This window comes from Poecilia latipinna, unplaced genomic scaffold (assembly GCF_001443285.1).
Source record: "Poecilia latipinna isolate Pla-1442-1.1 unplaced genomic scaffold, P_latipinna-1.0 Scaffold3594, whole genome shotgun sequence".
In the NCBI taxonomy this organism is placed as follows: domain Eukaryota; kingdom Metazoa; phylum Chordata; class Actinopteri; order Cyprinodontiformes; family Poeciliidae; genus Poecilia; species Poecilia latipinna.
In genome coordinates, this window is record NW_015116210.1 from 1 (window position 1) to 24,822 (window position 24,822).

Consider the following 24,822-nt stretch of genomic DNA (forward strand, 5'->3'; position numbering starts at 1 on the left):
CAAACTATCAATCAAATATTTAACAAATTAATGCATTTGGATTTTCTTGTACCTCAGTGTGAAAGCGCCTTTGGTTACTTTTTCTATAATGTCTAGGCCTGTTATTATTTCTAGAATTTAAGAAACAAGTTTGCTGATTCTAATTCCCAGTAACTTTAATGGGTTTGGTTACCTCACATGTTCTCTTGACAAATAACAACATGCTGCAGCATTTGCCAGTCCAAACGCAAAGGATATATCTGACAACTTTATAAACTTCAACATGTTTTTCTCTGGTGGTTTAAAGAAGCATTGACACTAATGACCTTGCTCTGAATTTTCTTTTTTCCTGCTTTCATAGAGATATCATTAGTAAAATGATTAAAAAAGTAAACTGTTTCAAGTGCATGACCTATTCAGGGGAATTTGCTAATTAAATTTTGATTTTCTGCAAATCAAAACAATGCTTAGATTCTCTGCTTTTTACACTTTCAGACAAGCTGTTGAAATGTCCTTTCAATTTAGACTAATCTTGTTGTATCTAAAGACAATTATGTATAAGCCCTAAGAATATATGTCTTAACACTCTATCACATTTATACTAGACTATAATTGAACACAAGTGCAGTTCTCCTGTTTGTTAAACATAATCTTGGTAAATGAAGCATGTTTTTAATATTTTTTTGTCGTTTCTTTGGGACACAATGACAAAGAAATTCACATGCAGTCATTGTTTCCTTTGATCTTTAGAGGTTAATATAATACTAAGGAAAGACGGAATGCCAACTCAGTCATGCACACTTCACCAATACCTGGCAGTCTTCTTTAAATGGCTGCTGATCCAGTCTTTTGTTTCTCCTTCTTTTATATCTCCTCCTAAACCTCTATGTCCATCTCTTCCTCCGTTTTCACTCCCTCTATCTTTTACACCACAATTTACCCCACAACAGCTAACACCATCCTTGTATGCTATTTAACAGCAACAATAGTAAACTTTATAGCACTTTCACAAAGAATTCATTGTTGTAACAGCAGAACTATATTTATTTATTTATTTATTTATTTATTTATTTATTTATTTATTTATTTATTTATTTATTTATTTAAACAACTTAAGATAAACGCTAAAGACACAGGAAGTGAGTTATTAACTTTATTTGTACTGTTCTTGAGCTGGTAAATGGATCTATATATATTCTGTATATTCTGATATCTTTACTTTGAACACAGACTTTCCTCTAAAATGTTTTCCTGTGCAATAAGGAAACGTGTGCCTTCTCTGGTCAGTCAGTATAGAGTGATTTTAATTGATGAAGCAGATTAATCATTTGTGCACCTGTAGTATAAATTTCCTCATAGGCTGCCTTTGATTTTCTCTATGCCCTGAACACATCCAAAAGAACAAACACAACACTATATAAAAGCACTATATTAAAATGAGTTGCTTTTAAGAAGTATATTTTAAACAAACTTCATTGAAGTGCTTTGTCTCATTTATTAAATATGACAGTATCTAATAAACTACAAAGAAAACTTGCAGTCAGTGCTCCTCCAAAGGGCAAAAAGTAGAAGGTGTTAGAGCGATGTCTGCACTTTAATCTGATTGAAATGATATTTTATGACGTTAAATGGCTGTTCATGCTTGAAAAATTCTTTAGTTACCTTGGATAAAAAACAACTCCACAAACAGGACTGTTGGTGATGTAAAAGCAGTTTTTGATGCCAACAATGCGACCACTGGTTATTTGATTTAAGTTACTGTATTTTCTTACATATGGACAAGTTGGTCTGAATAGCTTTTTCCCTTAAAAATAAATAACTTAAAAACTGCTCGTGCTATTAACTCAGATTATCTTGTCCACCAACATACTATTCTAAGAACTGACTATGTGCTGGTAGTGTTGAGGTACAGCTCAACAGGCAGAGCATTAATTATTAGTAAATAGCATATGCGTGAAAAGTTTTTCTTTCAGCCTCTCCATTTTTTTCCTCTTCCAATTAGAGGATTTTAGGTTTCACACTCTACCCGGCAGCCAGTCTTCAAACCATATGTTTCTGTTATTTTTTTTTAATTATCTTATGAGTAAATGGCTTTTTGGAACATAGATAAAGCTAAAAAGGCAATGTCTCCCTATATATTATTTATTTAATCCTTTATCTCACTGTCCTACTGGTGTGTTGACAGTCTGATTCTAATGGTGACAGACTTTGCACCTACACGGTGTAAGCTCTTATCCACCACTAATCCAGCACAATTTTTCAGTCTACATTCTATCTTGAAATCCATCAAATCTCAAGGTTCCTAATCCTCTCCTCTAAAATGAACTACACACATGGTCACATTTAATAGCAAAAGTTCTGTGTGTTCAGCTAGACAAAAAAAGCATCCATGCAGGTAGCTAACTCTGTTATCATTTGGAGAAAAATAATAATAATGAAAAAAAAAAAAACATCTTCATCCTTAAACTCTATCTTGCAGACTATCATTGTAGATTCAACCAGGCTGATATCTTCTTGTGATAGAAAGTTACTGTAAGCAAATTTTATCCTCTGCATGTTTAGTCTGTGCAAGAAAAAAACTATCACTGTTGCAAAATTATTTATGAGAATATTTCTTGCACAGTTCTTGGATATGTGTATGTAAATAATTCATGAAGAATAATTTAGTAAGCTTTGGACTTCTAGAGTCATTGCTAACTGCAGAAATATTTACCACCAAATCAAACATGTCTTATCTTTTGCAGTTCTGGCTATGAGATTTTTTTTATGGGGATAAGAAGATACACCACACTGGCAGGAGTACACAGACTGTGAAGGGAATGATTCTTAAGTCATGTAAATTTAATTGGAATGCTGCGAGAAGGTGATATCAGGTATCTGTCAAGCGATGTTATTTTTAATTGACTGGAAGAAATCAAAGTTGACCTAAAATCTTTAGTGGGACGCAATCATGCACAACCCACTCATCCAAAACATATTGCGGCTTTATGTGTTGGACTTTACTCTTTATTCTTTTTTTGTTTGTTTATTTTTTTTAAGAAATCTGTAGGATTCAATAAATATGAATATTATTGAAGTCATTTATTTCAGTAACTTAATTTACTGAAAAACACTTTTAATAACTTTTGCTAATTACACACAATGAAGTTTAAAAGCCTTTACTTTTGATAATTATGATGACTTTCTGCTCACAGCTAATAAAAACACAACATTAATATAAAAATCAAACTAATCAATATAGAAATATGAGCTTAATGGGAAGTATATTTAATACATACTTTATGGTTATAATGTTCAAAAGATAGTTTAAATCTGACATCATCAGAATTAATCTTCTAATTTATTTAATATCGCTTTATAACTTTGGCAATAAAAAAAGTGGAGGACTTATAATTCCAATGCTTTACAGTTTTAATGTGGTGCCAACCTGAAGGCTGAAGACTTAACAGTTTGTGTGCTGGATGTTAAGGGTTTGCAGTGAGATTAGCTGTCCTTTCCCCGATTCTAAGCCTGTACAAGTGTGATGTGATTGTTCATTTCACCCTGGTCATGTCATGGTTTGTGGTTGAAGCAAGAGGACACAGTGATAGATGAGCACAGGACAGGCTGAATGATGACAGAGTAGACGATAACCGGCAGCTCCGTTTACATGTTGCACTTGTTAAGTTGTTGGAGGAAATACAGTCCTTGCTGTTCTTTATTCTGAACAGTGTCTTTGTTTAAGATCCAGGTTCTAAGAAAGTGTGGTTCCTCGAAACTGGAACTGATCCACAGAAGGCTCTGTGTTGTTCAGGACGGTGACGGGAAGGAGTGTGGAGTAGTTCCGTTTGATCCGTCTTACGTATTTTAAATAAATAAGTAAGTTCACACTTACTTGGCCGTATCAAAAACCAATCACATATGTGCTCTGGTGCTCTGACCAGATGTCAAAGACCATTATTTAAATAAATGTTTTGCCTTAGTTTTTTTTTAGATTTGTGTAATTTGGGAGATGTATTATAATGGCATTGAAACTGTTTAGGATTTGTGATGATAAGTTGATCTATTCTTAATAATCTATGAATGTCTGATTTCACATCACGCTATTTAATTTCTCTAAGCTCTTGTTTTTTTTCTACTTGTTTGTTTTGAGTTGGTGCTTGTATTGTTGTATTGTTTTTTTTATTAGCTTGTGTTGCTTTAATGTATCAAATTTTGGTCATATTTTTCACTTTTTTCAGTTCACATTCATATAAATTTATGTATTTCTGCATCAGTGTGTAAGCTGTTGTAATATTTATGCATTTTATAAGCTGTATTTAAGCTTTAGTCTGATCTAATCGAAACTACACATTTTGTATATTAATGGACATTTAAAGGTTTGCTCTTTTAAATATGTGCAGACAAAATACATTAGTTATATAAAGCTCGTTGTGAAACATACCATGTACACTTTAGAATTATCATTTCACTCCTCTTACTGTTTCATGCAATAGCTATAAACATATTTATATTCTCAAATACACTTGCACAGATGTTCAATTTAGTTATGTGAATAAGTTTGTGTATCTGCAAAAACACAACGTGAAAGAAAAGCATTCAAAGCTAAGAACTTAAACCTCAATTGGAATGGCTTTGGGCATTTGGCAGAGTTGAGAAAATTACTTTTCTGTTTGTATGAAAATAACAAATATTCCAACATGTGTACACAAATCCTATGACAAAGTCTTACCAATATCTATACCCACAAACACTAACCTGGGCAAACACACACACACACACACGAACACGCGCACACACACCTCCACACCTCCACATGTAAACACAAATCCTGGCACTGATCTGACAGGTGAGAATAGCTTACAGCTAGGTTAAAGGGGGAGCACACTACAAATGCAGGTCACCTCTCATGGGACAGAGACATTTTTTAGCAGTGCGCTAGAGAAACAAAAAACAGAAATACAGAGTAATTTAATAATTGAGTTCCTCTCAATAATCCTTTGGTTGCCTGATTGTTTTCTTCTTCTCTCCACCTCCATTTACATTACAGAAGCAGCTTCTTTATTTAATCCTGCCTGGATATATGTCAGCAAGTAGTAGATAAGATGCCCTTCTTTTTTTGACAGATTTGAGCAATATTTTTTTTTTTTTTTTCTTTTTATACATCTTGAACTATTTTGTAACAGTATAACCAAAGACTTCACTGTATTTTATTGGACTCTTATTTGATTGACCAACAGAAAAATAGCTTGTAATTGTTTGGTGTAGGAAAAATTGTTTGTGGATTAGAAATGATTTACATAAAAAAAATTAAAAACTGTCAGACAGTAGCATTCCTCTCCACAGTGTCAACACTTTAAGTTTACTTGTACAGTTGAAATGTTTTGGGGTATCTTTGAACCACTTTTGCAAATCTAGAGACATGATGTTGCCTTTTTTCTTTGCAACGTGGCTCAAGCTGAGTTAGATTACAGTTTTCAAAACTTGAAATATAAATTCAGTTTTACAGAGTAGGGGAGCCATTCCAGCAATTGAATTTGTCTCAATCTAACCCATTCCTCTCTGTGTACTCTACCTGCATATTGACCATTTTCTTACTAAAAGTGAACGTTCAAAACACTATCAAGTCTTTTGCCACCTCTTGTACTGTAGGTTTTCTTATTATTGCTGTGAGCAACTTCCGTTTCTAAACTGTCAAACAAAATCACCACACCATGATGCTGCTGCCACCACATTTCACCACATGGGGATATTTTTTCTCAAGGTACATGTTCAGTGTTACGTTGTTGTTGCCACACACAGCACATATTTGCTTTGTCCCTGAGAGTAAACTACAAACAGGATTTGACTTTCTTTCTTTCTTCAATGGCTTCCTCATTGTCCCACTTGTAGAAAGGCAGTCCGCATCTGGTAGATGTCATGTCAACAAAATCTCCTACCTGAGTTGTGGATCTTTGCAGCTCCTCTGTAGAGGTACTATAGGTGTCTGAATGCTTCTCTGATTAATGTTGTGCTTCCCTATCAGCTTAGGTCTATGTCTTGTTATTTTGTCTTGGTATGTCTGCTTTGTGCCCTTATGTTTGTATTTTCATATGATGGATTAAAAGATTTTTTCAAGGCTTAGAAAATTGTTTTACCACGTAACCTTTTGTTAAACTTCAAACTGCAAAGAAAAATATGTATGCATAGTATAAATGATATACATATTTTTACTGTTTAGAAGACTACTGATGGCAATAGTTGATTTGGATCATTTTTAGGAGTTTTCAGACTACATGCTTTAAATCTTTATTCTATTTGTTTTTTTGTACGATAAAATGCAAACTATGACATCAAATTTCATGAAATAGACTGAATTTATTGAGTCTAGCATGACAAAATAGGAAAGTTTTTGTTTGGATTTTAGGCTGTTGTGTAGTTTGATTTGATTGTAGTTTCATTATTTTGTGTTCCTTAGTTTGGTTAGGAACAAACTTGTTCCTGTTTATCTTCAGTTCAGTGCTTTCTTAATGATTGTAGCTCATTATGATTATTTCTTGTGTCTAGTTACTCTTAGCTACGCTAATTTTAATATGCTTAGTTTGGTTTACTGCTAGATTAATGTTCTTGTCCCCTGTGTACTCTGTTTGGCCCCCTGTGCCACTTTCTCTCTCTCTTTCCCCTCTCCTCAGTCTGCCTTCTGCTCTCCCCCCTCACACCTGCAATCAGTTAGCTAATCAGCCCAGGTTCATTGTTTTTGCATTAAACCTCCCAGTATTTAAGCACCTCTTTCTCAGTCTCTCCTCACTGCTTTTCTTCCCCGTCTACTTCTGTATTTCCTTGTTGGCTCTTTTTGCTGTGGATTACTTTTTGTTTCTACCCTGGCTCACTGTCATTCTTGTATGTTTTGGTAATCCTTTTTTTTTATTTTAAACATTCATCAACTCTCTGCTTCTGCTGCTCTTGCATTTGGGTCCTACTTTAAAACCACACCTTATGACATTTTTAAGCAAAACCAAAACTCCAACAATCTTAGCTCCATTCTTTTCATCCAAATCCATATTTATGCTAAGATTTTTTTTCCCTTTAAGACTCCAGCTGTTTAAGATAAGGGCTCTTGAGAGTCAAAATACTGTCTGCTGTTGTTACTAATCTTTTTTTGAGGACCTTGAATAGATGTCACTCATCAAACATGTTTCTTTTATTGTGCAATATGTGCACAAATGGATAGCTCTAAATTAGAAAATGGATGAATCTTTGGGGCTGTCTGAAAGATGCTTTACAATACATCTTTTTTAGACTACATGAGCCACATTTGCTTAATTCTAAACAATGTTTCCATTTGGATAAGTCATTTAAAGGTCACCATACCAAAATCATTTCCCTTGTCTTTTTTTAAGAGAAGGGAAGTTGTGGTTGGCGGGAAAAAAAGATTTATATGTCTGTACATATTACTCTGAAAAGTTAAAAGCCAAGTGAATGATGTGTGATGTGTTTAATGTCAAGGAGAGCTTCCTAGAAGAGTCAGTGCTTTAAAACATTACTGAACCAATGTCTCTGTCGGCTTTCTGTTACTCAAATTCAAGGGAGCTGAAGTTTAAAAGTCTAGAAAGACAGACTTTTAGAATGTGTCCAAGTTAGAAATGTTCACAACGTGTTGTTTATGCCCCCAGTTATTTGCCAAATTGTTGTTAGAAACTATTCTGGTAATAGAATCATTAAAAAAAATAAAAAAATAAAAAAATCATTATGTTGAAGGTCTAAAACACTGTACCATCATCAAAGTGTAATTATTTATTTCAAGTCATCCATTTGTTCCTACCACATACTCCTTACAAAAAAACATTTACCACTGATCCATTAAGAGAAAAATACAACTGTTTTTAAAAACAGTTTGGACATTTTTACAGTAAAAATGCCCAAATCTGCAAATTTGAAGACGTTTCACCCACAATCTCAAACAGTTTTCTCTGTAAACTTATGGTTTTGTCATTAACAAGCTTAAGCTACACTAAAACCAAAGATTAAAACCAAAATTACTTATGAGGATAGTAAGGTCATGCTGTTAAATATGCTCATGGTTTCCTACAAACTTCATCATTAATGCACTTTCCACACACCCATTTGTGGATGTGTCTAAGGTTTTTGGTTATGTCTTTCAACTATAACTCAAGACATGGCATTAAAGCAGATGAATTTGCTTCTACCAGCATCTTGGCAAATCATAGGATAAGGAATAAGAAAAACATAAAGCAGTAAAAAGTTCCCTAAACATCTGGTCCAGCTGCTTTTCATCTTTTCTAATCATTTTGTGGAATTAAAGCAACATTTCGAAGATAAAGTACGGGAAAACAGCCAATTAATTAAAGTTCCACATCTGTGATCACTATTATCCACGGAAACATGGAGATTGTATTTACATCCATATCAGATGGATGTTAGGCTGATTTACTACATGGCTGAGGGAAAACCCAGAGGAAAAAAAACAAAAAAAAAAAAAAAACAGAAGTGCTTTGACATTTAAAATCCAATGCTCTAATGTGAAAAGGAGAAACTGTTAACCACTGCATTATTTTGGTATTCTTTTTAGCTGATAGAAGCTGTGAGACTTGTCATTTCACTCTTGTTCTCTTTTTTTGACAGGATTTTGTATCACACCTTATAAAAACTATCTGGTAACTAATGACATGAAGGACATTTATCTGATTTAATAAATAGTTTCTCCTAAAATCCATTTCATCCCGACAAATCTTTCCACTTTCTTTAGGCTTCAAGAACAAAAACAGCCTCATTTAAAATTATGTTAGCAGGTTCAACTCAATTTGGGCTCTGGTATAAGTGCGCTACTTTGTTTCACCACATTTGGTTTTGTTTTCTTTTTCAGTTGTCAGTATAGCACTATTTTGTACAGGGCTGGCATGATATGTCAGGTGGATTTAGGGACTGAAGCTAGGGCTAATGGCACAGGCTAACAAGTGACATTCTCTCATTAAGTGGGAAGAATTGCTTGAGTGGCCAGTCAGGTGGAGGACATTAAACAAGGTCAGAGCCTCAGGCTGCCATGAAAAAAATAAGTGAAAAAGGAAGACAGGGAAAAGGACAAGATATTTGCTGTGCTTGGAGAAAGCTCTTCTCTCCTTTGACTGGCAGAACATCATAGGAGAAGAGTTTGAAGTTTGGACTTTGGTCGCGACTGCGTTTGAACATGAATCTATTTCGGTCCTTGGCAGTGTGTGTGTGCACTCATAGAGGACCACTTTCACAGTATTTACTAACAAAGGGAGGTCATTTAAGGAAAGTGAGAACCTTTTACTGGTCCTCGCTTTTTTTTGCAGGTCTTTTGTTCTCTACTACTTAGCTTTAGAAGTATGGTGTGAATTAGGTTTTGGTCAAAGGTAGGGTTTGGAATAGACTAGTAATAGTTAGGGTCAGTAACAGTGTCTGTAATAGGCATAAATTCAGTTCCTAAAATGAATGGAAGTCAATACAAAGTCCTCAGTCTGTATAGAAGTACAAAGATGTGTGTGTGGGCATGTGTGTTCTGTGTGGTTTGTGTTGTATGTATTGAAACCGACTTTGCTGACCATCACCATGGGGCAAAGTGAATAGTCTCTTTTCTGGAGGGCTATGAGAGTTGCTAACAGAAAGGGAAATCAATAATGTCAATAGGATGAGCATTAGGAAGGCCAAGTGACTTTAACAGCCCCATTGTCATTCTACTGTTTTTGAAAAGCCGTTTGTGGGCTGTTCTTTCTCCAGTCCTCAATTTTCAGACAGTTGAGGAAGACAGACAGTCATGTAGACAGGGAGACAAAGATGGAAGGGGAGAGACAAAGAATGGAACCTTTTCAGATAAACAAACTGGAAGGCCATTCTGACATATCATCAGTTCGACCGCCTTTCACAGAGGGTTGAAAGATGTTGCTTTTTCCAGGCCATCAACCTCTTAACTGAACTGTAGCTGTTTACTTATCAGCTTTAAACACTGCACAAATTTCTCTTCATCAAGGAGACTGGTCTTTCTAAACCTTCATGTGCTATTAACTTCAATTATTCCACATTCATTGCACCATTTAAAATGCTTTTTCATTTAAGCAAATTCAGATTAACCACATCTCACTGAGGCTTAAGTAGAACTCTAATGAGCGTTGCTCTTGCAGTGGCAGAGGAGGTAATAGTGCACAAGTCTCAAAATGTTTATTGGCACATTTCTTGCATGCTAAAGTTACAGTATTTTAAGTCTGATTGCTTGAATGTGCCTAAATATCTAGAGAATCTTCTGTGTCTATCTGGAGTTTAAGTTGGCCTGTAATCATATATAAAATGGGGCTTTAGGTTACTATACAGGACGCTGGGCAAGTCTCAGTAAGAGGGAGCTAGACCTACAAGGCATATTACAATAAAAATAGAAATGGAAAATCACTCAGATTTCTGAATATGGAGTACATATTCTAAGTCAGTTTTTTTTTTTTTTTATCTTTGGAAGTAAATGAAAAAATGGCATCAGAATATACCATGTTTTTCACAAGTATTTCTGTTCTCATATAAACTTATCACACAAATGTGCCATTTTAATTGATTCCAAAACAGAGAAGATCCTATTTAGCTGTTGCATCTGTACTGACCAAATGCTTCTCATTCAGTGATATAAGTTTGTCTTTCTGCACTGAAGCCCTGTTCTGTATGCTCTTTATAGCCCTGTGTGCATAACTATTTAACTTACTTGATTGAATTCATAAATCCCAATTCCCTATAACAAAAGTATGCATTCTTGCCATTAGATAAATATAAAGGTATTTACTGGGTCTAAAGGAAATGGATTTATTGTCACTAGTAATATTTCTTAGCAAATGTACAGTAACTGTTTTAAAGGTCATCTTCACAATGATGACTTTGTTCATCTCCTTATACACTATTTGTGTATTCATTGGAGGCAAGACAATTATGCTTGAATAGACCATTTTCTCATCACCAGGCCTTGTCAGAGAGTTTACATGAATACAGTAATGTGGCGAGGTGACCTTAGTTAATATGCAAGGATCTGTGAATATGCAAACGGGTTTGGGTTTTTGTTAAATTGTTGTTGCTTAGTTTTGATTTGGAATAAGTAGGTTTTATTTGTAGATGGAATTTTAATCTCTGTGTTAAATGTTTGCCTTTAATATAGATATTAAATGATTGGTTTGCCCTCCATTACACTAACTAGATCGCTGGACTCAGTGAGATATTGACATTTGCCAAGAGGCAATGTGGCTCACTTTTTTGGGCGTGAGAGACGTCGTCTGCAAATTGCAATTATTAGATCTTTGCATTGATGATACATATGGTTATTTTCTGGGTTAATAAGGGGGATTTAAAAACAGCCTGATGTATATTTTTAGAAGGCTCATGATCTGTGACGGATGCTGAGCTTCCAGACATGTTATATGCTCTATATTTTATACCAAGATGAACATCAGGTTTTCTGTACCAAATGCAACAAAGAAATCCTCAAAATCATAACAGCCCCCTCCATGTTTCACCATCGGTAGAGTTTTCTTTTCTGTAAAAGTTTTATTTTTTCTTCTGGTAAACAAAGAGCTGATGGAACATTTAGGGCTTCTCAACAAGCATTTTGGCAAATTTCAGTTTAGCTTTTTTGTAATTTTCTGTCTACAGTGGAGCCCTCTTGGGTATTCAATCTGGCGTTGCATTTCCACATGACTCCAATTGAGTAATTATGTCTTTCCAGACAAATTTCAGTGCACACCGACATTAGCAGTTAAGAGTTCAAATCTCCCTAAAATGTTGCATATTTCTGTTGTATTGTGTACTGTTCAGTTGTACAAAATCAAACAAAAACAATGACAGCACTGTCAAATTTGATAGCTTAACTCATTAGCATAGTTTTACCTTACAAATAAACGTCTGTCCTTTAAGTCACCTGCTGAAGTCAGATTTCCTTTCTGAGTGAGAGCAAGTAGAGCAGAAAACAGAGATTTTTTGAGGCTTAGTCTATGGATATATTTGAATATGGATGTATAGATACAAACATTACTCATTAGAAAACAGTTTGCACATTGTTTTTTTCAACATTTCCACATAAACATGCGGTCATACAAAAATCCACACACAGTGAGTCATAACTTGATGTGTTTATAGCCATGGGGAAGTCCTTTATGCACATAACTAGATTATCTCACAGTGAGCTCTGATCAGCTTAATTTGGATTCAACCTACTTAGCCTTCCTTCATCTGCCTGTCTGTCTTCAAGTTTATCATTTTTTTGAACAGGAATTGCAAAACGATTCCTTGTATGTGTGCATGTCACAAACAAAATCTCTTGTTTTTGATCAGGATTACATTTAAAAATACCTCAATTTTTACTGTGTTTTTTTTTTTTTTTTTCTGTTCGTAGTAACCTAGACCATGCCAAGCACAGTAGTTATTCTATTTTGTAGATAACAAATAAATCACATAAGATCTCATTGGTTTCTCAAAGAAATAATGTTGTAATTATAGAAACTACATGTAATAAGCTCATTTTGTCCTTGTTTTGGTAGAATATCAATGCCAAAATAACTAATTGTCTCTCAGTTATTTCCTTGATTGCAGAATCATTCAGGAGCCCTCAGCAATGCTCACTATACAGTACCATCCAAAAGTATTCATATCCTTTGAACTTAAATTAATTTCATAGCAAATTGATGTAATGTGTCAACATGAAGTAGTGAAGGGAAACTAAACTTTTCACAAGTAAAATCCTGAAAAGTGTAGCATACATTGACATTCAGCCCTGTTCATGTTAATACACATAAATAAAATCCAGCTTTATAAATTACCTTCAAATGTCACCAAATTACTCAACTGAGTTCACTCAATTTCAGTATAATTGTTACAATATACTAGTAAACAATGAAATGAAATGAAATGAAATGAAATGAAATGAAATGAAATTTTGAAATGAAATTTTATTCGAACATGATACAAATATAAAATAAAATAGTGCACAGTAACAAGAAGTGCATAAGAAAGAAGAGAAAATACAGATTTTTTTGTTTCAGTTAACATATGCTCAAAATGGGGTAGGAAGAAGTGAGAACTTATAAACTCCTACCCCTAAACACTTGAAACTTTAGAGTCCTACTGTCATTAAACAAATCGAAATCAAAGTGGCAGTCAGAAGTAACAGTTACTAATATTTACCTATACATTTTCCCATTTTATTCTGGTTTGTCTTTCTAAACCCTTACACCAAGTTATCTGCAATACACACCTTATTGCTTTCCATCACCCGTATGTGTATCTATTGAAAATTACCTCTTTGTACTTTCTTTTGAATTGTGTTAAACTATTGCTTTGTTTTAAATCTTCATGTAATTTGTTCCATAACTTTACGCCTTTAATTGAAATACAGAAGCTTTTTCTTGTTCTAAAATTGCGGATCTTGAAGTTTGAGTGACCCCTTAAGTTATACCCCCCTTCTCTTTCAGAAAACGTGCTCTGTATGTGCTCAGGTAACAACCTTTTAGATGCTTTGAACATAAATTGAGCCATTTTAAATTCTACAAGCTCGTCAAATTTGAGAATTCTGGATTTTATGAAGAGTGGGTTTGTATGCTCATAATAAATATATATATTATATATAAATATAATCAAAGACAAGCGCCACACCAGACAGCTCCATAACAAATTCATGATGAAGTTTGAAGTTTGTATTAACAAATTGCTGCAGAGCATCTACTTCATTTAAAATAAATGTCACTTCACACTGAATAAATAAATAATGTGCAGATATACCAATCTCACTGCCTAAACCTTGGTTTTATTGTCTTGGTAAATGGTCTTGTGGAAACAAGAATAATTACAGTGGCAACAAACATCCAAATGAAAGAAAAACATTTTAGAATAGAACCTTGAAGGTTAGAGACAAAAGAAAAAGTGTCTCCTGGTGTTCAAGTTGAGCACTAAACCCTTTCAAGCACCTCACATTGAATCTTTAACCTGTCAAAGCGAATGACACAAGCAGAAGCACATTTGAATTTGCAGTATACTCTTGTTTTCACTAGTGTAGGAATTAGTCATCCCTTGTGCTCATAAATTTGTGATCAGGCTACTTATTGTCATGACATGCAATGTGATTAAAACTTTATTCATTTTGCATTTTGCAATTTACTGTCATGTGTGTAGCTACATTAGGTACATGTTCTATATTTGCTCATTTACAGAAATTTGCTAATCACTAATCATTGGGACCAAAAGTAATTTATATAACCAATAAAATTTAATCTAGCTTTGTTTCGTACAGAGTTTGAACCCTCAGTTATTGGGGAGCAGTTGATTAGTGGATGGTAATACCGACATTTTCAATTTTACCCAGTCGCTAACATTTGGCCGTGACAGATGTAATGCTCCATCTTGACATCATGAAGCTTATCAGAAATTGTCTCTGCTGTATACAGCCCACTGCAAAGAGAGAAGTGCTGAGCTGAATGAGATGGCCGCTAATGTTCAATGGAAAGGCTAATTTTCATCTGTAGTGATTTTTTTAAACTTAATATTTAGAGGGCAATGTATCTGGAATCTGTGAGTGGTGATTGAATGGTAAGGCCTGAATCCTAGAATTCAGCCTTTGGTCATGGATGTAAGGTTTTATAACATGTAATTTTTCCCCTTTTTGGTGATGAGCTTCAAGTCTCGTTCATTACTGAGGTTGAGTGAAAGAAAAGATGAGGGCAAAGAATCAAGAATGGCAAAGACACAAAGCCAAAGGGGAAAAAGGATAAAAAGACACAAAAATAGCAAAGGAAAGGTAGGGACAAAGAGCCTACCAGAAAGCATGAAATCCTTAGCAAAAGAAGTGGGATAGAAATAATGAGGAACTGAAGGAAAGTGGGGATAAGTGAGGAATGGAGGAGAAGGAGGGCACAGCAAAGACAGAAGTGAGTAGGGTTGAGGAGGCACTGGGCCTGGGGGATTGCTGCGCATTTATCCTCCTCTGCAGAAGGCTTCAGAAGCACTACCTCAAGAAAAGACTTAAAAGCAGGGTGGCGGCTGCTCAGTGCTGATCTGTTAATACCCACAGATACATGGGACTTCGCCATAACACTCTGGGGGCGGGGTGGAGTGGCACGGAGTGTATAAGTGAGTATGTGTGTGTTTTTCCTCATGTGTTCCAGAACTGTATCATATCTCTGCAGAAGATATTTCATCCTTACCCCTAGCTTGGCCCATCTCACCCGGAGACTTGAAGTAACTGAAGCGATTAAAAGATTAGATTGGACTATCATGTGGTTGTGTGTCAATGTTGCCACCTTAAGCTGCTGCTGCTGTAAGGGTGGGGTTGGGATGTTGGACGAGTTAGACTACCCTGTTTTAAGATCCTGTATAAATAGACTCATGCCTCTTGGGAATCAGTGTAAAACACCCTCAGAGCCTCAATATGCAGCAAAAATATACACACTGGGAGGTGGAAAAGCTGCATGGGATTTGAGATGGATGTTGCAGAGAGGACCCAGTCATGTGATCTCAGAGGTTGTACATTATTAATTCAATAAATGTAATCTAGTGTGCTTTTGTATTGTGGGACACATAATTTGAAAGATGTTGTGTTGACAGCAAAATAAGTAAAAGTTTGATTTCAGAAATTCCTGATAGCCAACCAGATTTTCTATTATCATGCAGCACCCCATGAGTACTTTGTGGAACGTAGTCACAGGCTTCCTCCAGATCCACAAGCAGATGTAGACTGGAGGAGCGTAGTCATGTGAGCCCTTTAGCAATTCTGTGAAAGAACTGGTCCCATTTTCCACAGCCAGGACAAAACCCATATTGCTCCTCCCAGTTCCAAGATTTGAGTAAACTTTTTCAGAGAATCTAAAAAGTCTGATTCTCGATAGGTCATTGCACACATTCTCCTGTCCTGCTTCTTCTTGTTTTGTTCTGTTTTTTTCTAAGTCGGGACTACCATTTCAGTCACAATGTCCAGATTCTTCAGCATTTCAGGCCACATATCCACACCTGGTGTCCTGTCTTTTCTCAGGCCTCTGCCACAGTGATTGAATCACCTCCTCCTGGGTCTTCAGTCTGTACCCCCTCCAAGGAGGACATGGTGATTGGATTGACAATCGTACTAGGCAAACATGCCTTTTGTTGTCTTCATAAGCTTTGTTAGAGTGGTTTCAGATGTTGTCGCCTGTGGGTAGGAAAGACATCATGTAGGCTTCTGTATTACAGTGGTTCTGATGAAGCCTCAGTCTGAAGAAAGTCTGTTGTTGTATTATATGTATTAAGTTGTATTATATATAATATATATCACATAAAGTAGGTTGTCAGGGTTTTCTATTATGTTCTTCATTTTAGAACATATTTTTTTATGAACAATCAACTCTGAAGGGTTCTAGATCATTCCATAGAACAAAACCAGCCTTTTTTACCTGCTTGTGTAGATTTTTAAGTCACTGGCTGCTAAGATGATCACCAGTAAAGCCGATCTATAACATATTTCACGGACATGCCAACATGTATGCAGTATAAGTGTCCCGACTCTGAGGTGCAACATTCAACATACATAATGGCCGAATAGCACAACAATTCAAAAATAACATTGGATATTTTGTTGGATGCACATGATGAAAGCATTCTGTCTAAACTGACTAAGATATTCTCCCTCCAAACGCTAGACTGTTGAAGTGACTTTCTGATTAATTAGGTTAATTATTACTTGATCAATCATAGTCTAATAAACCTAAGTGAACATCTGGCTTTAAAAAGGGAATAAAGAAAGACAACTGGGGATGTATGGGAGCAAAAGTTATTTACCCAATCCTGACACAGTATTACACTATTTTGCACCTTCATCCTGATACACAGACTTTACAAAATGGGTAATGAACAAAAGCAACATACCTACTTGAAAGTCAAGACAGGACTTAATTTTCCACAAAAATGCACTCAATTTCCTTATAGCCAGGTGCATACATACCACGTTTTACAACAGCATTCTAAAATAGCAAAAACTTTTGCTTTTTTTTATTTTGTATGTTTGTATTTTGGTTGATTTCAGGGTTGGAATAACAANCAACATCACAGAGAAGTATTTTTTATGTCTTATTTTATTTTAGGAATTAAATAATAAAGAACCTACAAAACAACATATAATCTAAAATATGATGAGGGGAAAAAAAAGAACAATAATCTAATCAGTAAACAAAATGCAACACATATAAACGTAAACCAAGGAATAGAGATATTAGATTGATTTATTGAGGTAACCACACAAAATAAATGCTCTTAAAGCTGCAGTATGTAACTTTTATAAAGAATATGCTTTTTTTTTTACATATTTATTAAAACTATGACTATGTCATGACAGCATAATATGAGACAGATAATCTATGAAGAGCTCCCGCTCATCCACAAAGATTATCTGCCTCATACCCTAAACTGTCACAACATAGTCACACTTTTAACAGATATGCTACAAAAAATCATCAAGGTTACATACTGTAACTTTCAGACCTTTTTTCCTACTTTGTATTGGATTAAATAGAGTAAACAACCCATGAAATGCAAAAATGTGTTTACATCACAACAGCTAAAAAAGGGGGGAAAAAATTGAGCAAGATGACAAACAGGTTTAAAAATTAAAGAATTTCAGACCCTGTGAAGAAGCTGCACTTCCTCCAAAACTTTCTTAAAACATCAGAGCCCAGAGATGCTGAGCAGAGAGCTCCAAAATATTCCTTTTTTGTTTTTGCAGTAATTTTATTTACTCTTTCACTTGAACTCTCATAATTGTAGACATTTGTTTACTGAAACAAATGTTTAACAACTAAAATCATTATTTGGGGAGAAAACAGGGGAGTCAAGCAATCTTAGTGCTAAAATTGTCTTTACTATTGATACCTGACCTGTTTTTTTTAGGCAATAACTGATCCTGCTCTGTATGATAACACATACTCACATTTTTGGACAAAATGCAATTTACAGTGATTTTAAAAGGGGCCTTTTCTTCTCTTGTGACATGACAGTAGATAATACACAGCCTACTTTTAAAGAGGCAGAAAACTATTTCATTCATGGACATTTACGAATGGTGATGAAAAATGGCATGCACTTATGAAATGTTTTAATAATGACTAATGTAATCAAGATGATCCTTTATGTCCAACAACTTGTTCAAAGTTACATCTTGGGCACTTGTCCCTTATAAGGAATCTGCATCCATCAGCTATACAAACATACCCTGTTAAAATGACCTCTATTCCAGCTAGTCGGCAGATAAATCATGTTCCACTAAATTAAAAGACCTAAATCCCTGAGTTTCATCTTGCTTACAGAGTTTCTGGCCTGTAATCTAGACTCACTTGCAGCGCAGCTGTGTAACCGTGGAGTCTTTTTAAATATCATCATTAGGACAAACTTTTTTTATTAGACTTAAGTTGACTGTAATTAACAGTCAAACAGCGACAATGTAATCTCAAGAGATCTCTTGTATAAGGGACTGGGAGGATGGGGATGGCAGTGGGTGTGTTTGTAGGGGGGAGAAAGAGAGGGTGGGGGGTAATTGAATGAAGATTGCAGACTCCACCTCTACCTCATTCATATCCATTCTGAAGCATCCCCCTCTCAACCCTATATTGCAGATGAGGAAAGCAGTTAATGATTGTTTGTTTAAACCACTTTACAGCCAGCCCTATAACTCACTGTTATTTTCTCCAGACAGATCTAAGGTGTCTTTTTTTCTCACCAATTTTATTAGCCCTTTTCATCCCTCCATTTTTCTACACATTCCATTAGCAGATTGCCTCCCCCCCTCCCTCCTCCATCCACTCACCTGCTCCTTAACTCTCCCATTAAAATCTAACTGGGGAATTTATTCACTTTAGCTGAAAAAAAAAAAAAAAAAAAACAGACATTCACCCCAGGGTATGTTTTATTTATCTTTTTAGAAGTTGAAGAAGAGTGTTGGAGCAGGAGTAATGCTGAATGACAATGTACAGACAAGCTGAAGGACCTGAGAGTCATCATTCACGCAGAGTGGCAGCAAGGTCATCTGGCTGAGGAACGGTGAGTCTGTTATTTGCATACACCATGGTCCATGGAGTACTTAAGGGAAAAAAGGGTGACAGGAAAAACATTACTAGTCTGACCAGCAGACTATTTCATCTAAATTTAGCTGTTATCTATTGTTATGTTTGCCTTAATCTCTCAAAAGCAGAGTAGCATAATTTTGAAATAAACAAGAAATCCTCTTCATAGAGATGAGGGTAATTTCCAGACTACAAGCTGCTACTATTTTAACGTACTTTGAACACTGCTTTGCGACTAATATTTGGCTTTTTACCAAAAGATTTCGAAAGGGTTGACTGCTGAGTGATGAAGAGGACAGCACAAACTCAATAGCAAAACAGAAGTGGCATTGAGAAGGACAACAAAAGAGAGACTAAGGAAGAGCGTATGAGACCAGGGGACATTATAGCGGAGAACACACGCATACAAACTATTACCGCACCAAACCAGCACAATGCACCTGATGCAAGCCACTTGTGCATGATGCACATGACACGCAGAATCAGCAACATTGCACCGTTCACCTGACAATCAGTTCCTGACCACACAAATGTACTATGTGAGCATGATGTGTTTAGTGCACATAAACAGCGTATCTAACCCACACAAGGCTATGTGCACAATGCGACGCATTCACACACACGTACACATATGGCCCCATAGCATATTTGTTACAAATTACACTAAATAATAAGAAAGGAGAAACAAAGCCTACCTATTTCAAGAGAACTCTTCTCCTGCTTGTTCCTGGGCTTACGTTCTGTGACATCCAGAGGAGAAGGAGGTGACAAAACATCTGCTTCATTTCTCCTCTTTTTGGTTTCGATGAGAGTGAACTGTTTAAAAGACCACAGTTTTTATTTTGTCCCACTGCACAATTATATTAATAGTAAGGGGGGGGGGGAAAGTAAAGTAAATATATTTAAAAAATAAAAGAAAATTTAAAGGAAAAATTTCAGGGACCCACAATGTGGACACCTGCAACTTACAGGCAAATATGATAAACATATGTATGTTTTTTTTTGTTTTTTTCCAAGTTAGTGGCTGCCGCTTAAATTCAGGTATGTGCAATAGTCCAGAAATTACAACGTTTTATTCTAAGCATTCTAGGCAGGTCTTAAAAGCCTTTAATCTTTAAATCAAATTATGAAATGACTCCATTGCATTCACAACTCATTTGTGTGACAGCGTTCTTTCCTGAGTAATCTGCTCTTAATTGGCAAGAGAAAATAAACAAGTTTGTTGGTGCGACACAGGGGGTAAACATTTTTGTTTGTATGTGTGTGAGCAAGAGCGAAAGAGAAATAGAGGGAGGAAGGAGGAGGAGGAGAGAGAAAGAGTATGTGTAATTTTACTTGTCATGCATGCATCCATTCCCCTGGATTACCCCACTTTTGAAAACCCCTGAGTCAGTAAGCTCACTGGCTCCACAAACTCCTCTTAATATGTCTGGTCCTGTGTCAGGCCTTTGACTATCAGAGTTAATATCTAACTGAAGGATCCAATCTCAAGATTATGCATGTTTGATTTTGTTTACACCATCTGCTCTCGTATGTAATTGAATGTACTGCATGGCATAATCTGATAGATCCGGTGGGGGAAGTGCTAATATTTTCCAGCTGCTTGTATTTTTGCATGTATGTATCTAGAAGAATCCAAAGGTCTTGTCGATGTCCATCCATCAGGAATAAATCTCAGCCTTGTGGAGAATTCTACTCGCTTAGCTAAAATTCAATGAACCAAACAATGTTTTGCATTGAAAGACGTGGAAAATTATTAGAGGAAAAGATATAAAATAAAAGGCCAGTGCTTCTTGCTTTTGAGTCTGTAGCTAACAATTAAAAACCAAGCACAACACCATGAATAAAAATACCTCATTTAATTTTTTTAGTTCTGGGTACAAGAGATGCATCAACAAAATAGAAAAACACATTTCATAGCAAATATGGTGCCCAGAGTAAAAATACCTGGCTCAAGGTAAAGCCATTTTCGCATCCTAATCCATGCTTTATTATTTACCAGTGCCATTGAAAATACTTAAAAATACCTGTTATTTGTGGCTGCTCAGGAATGGAGAACAACTGTCTTCTGATCTGAAACATATAAAGTATATAACTTTACATAAATATATATAGGACCTTTATACAAGCATATAAAATATAAGTCCAGAGTTAACATTCATTTTAAAAGTAACATAGCACTGCAAACAAATCGACTGAACACAACCATAATAATAATAATAATTTAGTTTTATAATGTATTTGCCTACATGTTTTTAAAGTGCAGCCAGATGCTGCTTTGTTTGCAGGTGTTACTCATATTTATGCACTATTCCTATGCAAAGACTACTCAAGTACTTAGTTATTGTTTTTGTTTTTTGGACAAAACAAAATCATTTTTGATCTAAAAAATTCCAATACATTTTTTTTAGGAATCTTGTCTTTACACAATGTTCTGTTACAAATTAGGGGAAAAAAGAGGGTATATAATTAGACCTCAAAACTATAAGCCAACGGGTACAAAGTTGTTTAAAAGGAAATTATTGTGCTTCTCATTCACCCAGACAGGAGCGACAGTTCAAAGAGTTGGAATTGGGTAAAAGTATGTCACTGGTACCAAGCCAGGATGAGATATTACTTGCTTTTAATCCTTCAGCACTGATCAAAACCAGACTGACTGAGCACAGTGAGAGTACTTCATGTACACGCAAGCTTTGATCACTAGAACTTTCTACACTTACGCTGACCTGGTATAGTTTCCAGGCCACATGACAGACAGCTGTAGACTTACTGTCTAGTGAGGGGGAATAATTTGATGTCCCTCTGTTTTCATTCTTTGTGTAACATATCTGCGTTGTCAAACTGCAGCACCTGCTTCACCATTGTTCATAATGCATCAGTAAATAAGCTTGGAATTGAGAGATACTGTTGTTTTATCATGGTTGCAGGGTTTTTTGTTTTTTTTTTGTATCAAGCTATCTAGCAGAATACTGTGGTGTATCTATTTAATTTATTTCTATATCCATTATAAATGTGTATCAGTAAGTAAACATTAAAATTTAATCTTTAGGAATAGTTTGCTTTAGACTAGAAAATCTCTGAGGCATGGCAAGTCGAGATCCGGATTAACTACTTAAAATTAAAATATTAATAATAAGCCAAAATGCATGTGCCGCAGGATTGGAGAATCTCTTATTGGCTTTTAGGAGTCTATTTCCCAGTTTAGTTCAGGTAATGTATTATGTGCCTCCTTTTAAAGTATACCAATATTTAGCATGTGAATATAGTCTTCCCTTTATTAACTTTTTCCAATTCCACTCTCTGTGAGGCTTGTCTGTATAACTATGTTAGACTTCCGGAATTTATTTGCTCATGCTTGTGTGCTCACACGCCTCCATATGTCTCATAATCCAAGAGACTGGCACACATCATAGCATTGGGAGCTGGGGAATTCAAACCCATTCTGCCACATTCATCAGTTTAAAGAAACAGACAGCGCAAACTTATGTGACGGTGTTTTGTACATTGCTAAATGAGGAATCCATTGTGGAGTTGTTTCAAAGGGGCATTTTTACACAGGCTTATGAGCAAGAAAGTGAATGGGGGGATGCCCACTGTTTAGAGAATGCCAGATGTTACTCAAGGGAATCCATCTGTAGCAAGACTCACCATGGATAGAAGGATTCTGAATTGGCTCTGGAAAATTTGGTTGGAATATTACAGGTAGCTCTCATAAAACACCTCATGCTTTTTGAGATGTTTACCAATTTAATTCAGCCTTTGTGTGTATTTATTTTTTGCCTCTGTCATGAAGAAAGAAAGATTTTAAAGTGAACAAAGTGCACAGTGTAGTCTATGCAGAAGTACATAAATTAGAAACATTGCATATAGAGATGTTTTGAATCCATTCACCCAATTCAATTTTTTAAGCATTTTTTATTAATCCTACACAGCCAGTCTGTTTGCTTTGACAATCTTACAGCAGGGTTCTAGGTGAGTTTAGGGTAAAAAAAAAAAAAAGTCACAACAATAAAACCTGAAACTATTAAGATACATTTGAAAATGTCCACTGGTTTCTGGTTGCAGTAGTGCAAAAAAAAAAAAAAAGCCACCTAATGTCATACTGTCAATCTAAGATTGTGCTTGAGATGGCTGATAAAAACACAATAAAAACATTGCCAAGTATGAGACTGCTGTGTGTTTAAACCCTGTTATCCATCTCCAGAGATGCTGTGATTATGTGACAGATGGGAGAGGTGAGAGGCAATAGCATAGCATACACTAATCATTAAAGTGGGAAAAAAAATATGTGTTTGGGTGTATATTTGTTCTGTGTATCCTCCAGATTGAAGCAATGTTGGTCCAATCATTTGGTGTTTTAGCTCTGACAGGTGGCTGGCAGTAAGGTGGACTTTAACAAAACCAACTCCTCTTGTTATTTATTGATCTTTATTTTCTAAGAAATAACAGGTAGACATTTTGGTTTTAGCATCTACAAACACTGGTGGTTGTCATAAACTACAGGATTGTTTTGGGGAACTGTACATGATAAGTTTGTGAATGTAATATGTCAATTAGACCTGAAATTAATACAACTGATAGTTATTATCCTTAAAAGCAGAAAGGTTTGACAATGGCCAGGGAGAGATGCCTATACGACTGGGTCAAAGCGTCTTCACACCTTCATCCCAGGTGAAATGGTATAGGCACCTACCTATGGTGATCATAGGTCAGGCTTATAGCAAAATGTGATACAAGCCTTTGTCACATTTTGGCTCAGATTTGTAAGCTACTTTCCTATGCTGGAAATGTTTGATTAAAGGAGATATTTTGCTGTTATTGAGCAGTGTAGATAGTGTGGTCACATTTGCACACTAGAAGGGACTCATTGGACTGTACATGAGGAAGAATGAGTCTGATTTGGCTAAGGTAGTTGTCACCGATCAGGCCTTATAGTGTTTATGATAAGACGTCTGTCTTATACAGTTAAGGGAAATTTTAGTCATAGCAACTTCACACAAGCACTTTAGCCCTCCAGAGATCTTAGCATGACACTTAGGAGCACAGCAGATGCCAAAAAAAACACAAAAAACCACAAAAAAATAAAAAAATAAATAAATAAAAATCTTGTAAACATGCATTCGGGGTCAATGCGACCCCACTGGACCCTGCACAGGGTATAGAGCTTATGCAGTCTGATTGACCCTGTCTCTTAAGATTGCAGGAGGGTAAAGTGAGCTCCTGCTCACATCACAGAGTCATGACAGTCCTTCAGGGATTTAGTGGAGTCCATGCATCAATGGGTCAGGGCTGTTTTACCAACAAAAAAGGAAGACCTAACAAAAAATTAGCCACATGACCATAATTTTATGGATGGTAACTGTATTTTGCTACTTACATTAAAACATTTTTTTTTCCAATTCTACCTCAAAGAAAGGGTATGTTGAATAACATGTTTCACAAACTGAACATAATTCAGTCCCATGGGTATTATACAGTTAATAAATGATTGTACGGGATGAATAGGATGGCAACAAGCTCAGCCATGATTATTGCATGTAGAGTTTCCATTAGGACTTAGATTTTATTTCAAAGGATTTTCATGTATTTTGAGCTTTCATCACCTCTGTGACTTACTTTGCCACCACGTACAAGCCAGACATAAAACCTGAATGTGAATTCTTTAAGCACAGTCACCTCCTCAGATGTGACGGTGAACTGAGCTAAGGGATCTTTGGGGAGGCAAAGGGACTTTTAATGAACAGGCCTATTATTGATCTGTGGACAAAACAGTCGTTAATTATGTGCGGGTGGGCATTTAATTGAGGGAGCG

General features: G+C 35.7%; 1 long non-coding RNA gene across 1 annotated transcript; it reads left to right on the top strand.

Annotated features, from left to right (window-relative positions):
• Nucleotides 1-12,993: 12,993 nt before the first annotated feature.
• On the top strand, nucleotides 12,994-22,583 carry LOC106941300 (uncharacterized). Its single transcript, XR_001423321.1, has 3 exons — nucleotides 12,994-13,277; nucleotides 19,182-19,187; nucleotides 22,569-22,583. It is a non-coding gene; the product is annotated as an uncharacterized LOC106941300 (long non-coding RNA).
• The last annotated feature ends 2,239 nt before the right edge of the window (nucleotides 22,584-24,822 follow it).